This window comes from Lipotes vexillifer, unplaced genomic scaffold, assembly GCF_000442215.2.
Source record: "Lipotes vexillifer unplaced genomic scaffold, Lipotes_vexillifer_v1.1 scaffold1484, whole genome shotgun sequence".
Taxonomy (NCBI): domain Eukaryota; kingdom Metazoa; phylum Chordata; class Mammalia; order Artiodactyla; family Lipotidae; genus Lipotes; species Lipotes vexillifer.
This window is the reverse complement of record NW_006798010.1, coordinates 763,025-765,634: the sequence shown is the minus strand read 5'-3', so window position 1 is coordinate 765,634 and position 2,610 is coordinate 763,025. Positions and strand designations below refer to the sequence as shown.

General features: G+C 51.6%; 1 protein-coding gene across 1 annotated transcript in view; it reads right to left on the bottom strand.

Annotated features, from left to right (window-relative positions):
* Positions 1-1,501, bottom strand: part of IDH3A (isocitrate dehydrogenase (NAD(+)) 3 catalytic subunit alpha) — a 20,914-nt gene extending 19,413 nt beyond the window's left edge. The window contains exon 1 of the mRNA XM_007470036.1: positions 1,498-1,501. The gene's annotated coding sequence lies outside the window, so the exon portion shown is untranslated. The remainder of the gene's footprint in view (positions 1-1,497) is intronic.
* Positions 1,502-2,610: the final 1,109 nt, after the last annotated feature.

Genomic DNA, 2,610 nt, shown 5'->3' with positions numbered 1-2,610 from the left:
CGCCGGGAGCCCGCCCCTGGAAGCCCCGCCCCTGGAAGCCCCGCCCCCACGGACCCGCCTAGGGGATTTTCCAAGCAAGCTCCTGGTCCCGGTCCTGGACACCCCGGCTCCGCTGGCCAATCGCCGGGCTAGTCTTGCGGCGACCTGCGGAGCAGCGACCCGGAAGCTGCAGTCGGTGATCTCCGGTAAGAGTCCTTCCTCTCCTCATTCATTCATAGATTCACTGTTCAGAAGGGGTGTTTGTTCCGCGCCTGCTAGATGCCAGTCACTCTTCTAGATTTGGGGGATTTAGTTTCTCTTACGGAGTTTACAGCCTCGGGGATGGAGAAAGATCATTTACTCGTTCTACAAATATTTGTTTTTATTTTTTAACAGCTTTATTGAGGTGTAACTTATATATCTTAAAATTCACTCACTGTGGGGCTTCCCTGGTGGCGTAGTGGTTGAGAGTCCGCCTGCCGATGCAGGGGACACGGGCTCGTGCCCAGGTCCGGGAAGATCCCACATGCCGCGGAGCGGCTAGGCCCGTGAGCCATGGCCACTGAGCCTGCGCGTCCGGAGCCTGTGCTCCGCAACGGGAGAGGCCACAACAGTGAGAGGCCCGCGTAGCGAAAAATAAAAATAATAATAATAATTCACTCACTGTAATTTCGCGATGATTTTCATTAAATGTAAACAGTTTACACAGCCATCACCACAATCCAGTTTTCGAATCTGTGGAAATACTCTTTGTGCCCATTTGCAGTCAATCCCAGCTCCAATCCCAGGTTCCAGCAACTACTGATCTGCTTTCTGTCTTTAAAGCTCTACAAATATTTCCTAGTGCCAGCTAGATACCAGACACTGTTCTAAGTGCTGGGTTTTACAATCCAGTAGAAAAGACAGGCACCAATCAAGTATCACACAAATATGTAAATTAAAACTGTGATAAGTGTCAGGAAGGGAAAGTGCAAGGAGCAATAAGAAGGTAAAATCAGGGGACCTGATTCAAATCTAACAGAGAGGCCAGAGAAGGCCTTTCTGAGGAAATAACACCCATACTCCCCTTCCTGCTCATCTTCTCCTCAGCAACCAGAGTCCTGAAGCTCTACTGATCATGGGTCCCCTAGCTGGGTGCCGGGGTGATTTAGACTAAGTCTCCCCCCACCCCACCCTGGAAGAGGTTGTTTCCAGAGAAAAGCTACCCATCTACCCAGAAAGGTGGTGAATTAGGAAGTGATGCCAGTGACTTTCATGAGATAATAAAGTACAGCTAAGTCTGTGGCCTCATCAGGATACAGGGATCTCATCAATCTCTTCTCCTTGGCCTTTCCTCTCATCAGGCCCTGGCAGTCCCACCCAAGGGTGTTCTCCCCAGTCCCCCTCCACTCCATCCCCACTGCCACCCCTGCCCTCCTGCAGGACTGACCATCTGATGCCCAGACAACCCAGTCCTTTCTCCACACAGTCCTCTCCTTCACTCACAGCTCTGACCAGGGCCCATCCGGGCCCTAAAACCTCCTGGCTCTCTCTTGCATTCATCTCTCACCACTGTCGTTTTCAGCCATATTTCCTGTCACTCCTTCCAGCCCCAAAGTCCTGGAGTGCCAGCCAAGTAGGGCTCCTGGCCAGCTCCCAAATGCTTCCCATATTTTACCCACCCTATGCTCATGCCATTCCCTCTGCCAGAATGCCCTTTTGCACCATTTCCACCTGTTGAAATTCCAGCCACTTGTCAAGACTCAGCTCAGATGTTGGTTCCTTTGGGAAGCCCCCCAGACTCATCCACGTGTCCCTTCTCCCTACTCAGAGCCCCCTAGCACTTGGTTCCCACCTCTCCCAGGAACCTTATCACATTCTACCCTGCTGTGTACCACTGAGATCCTCCTCAAGCCCAGAGACCATCTGTTATGTCTTTGTGTCTGGAATATAGACTGAGAGTACTTGCTGCTCAGTGATTACAAAACAAATGTGAAATGACTTTCTCCAAGAGGTCCATTTAATTCACAACAGCTCCATGGGGAAACTGAGGTACAGCTAGTAAGTGATGATGCTGACATTGTACTAGGATGCCTCCTAATTACTATGGCAGTTCTCCTAACTGCTAAGCTTCCCCTGGGGAGCGGGGGTCATTCAACTTATCAAAGCCTTCCTAAGCGGAGTCCCTCTCAGGTGCACTGTGAGGACAAGGAAATGAATAAGCCCCAGCCCTGCCCTCGGAGTCTAGTGAGGGAGAAACACAGAAGAAATTCAGCCAGTGACTGGTGCTCTAACAGTTTGGGGGTGGGGGGGCTGGGCAGGAGAGGGGTGTTGATTAGGGAAGGTTCCACTATGGAGATGGCCTTTGAATCAGTCCTTGAAGAAGTCAAAGAGGTCAGCAGCCTAAGATGGGGCGATGAGGAGGGACCGAAGCCAGCAAAGACTTTGAGGAAGAAAAGTGTCAAATTCTCAGAAGCTCGGGTTCTCAGGACTGAAAGGACCTCAGAGGTTTCCCAGTCTAACTCCCATAACAAGGTGCTTCCTGACTCTGGAGCAGCTGGAGGGACGCCGGGAAGACAGAAGCTACCTCCCCCTCAGCTGGGACCCGTTCCCTGAGTCCAGAACTGCCAGCCGCTACTCCTCATACATGTT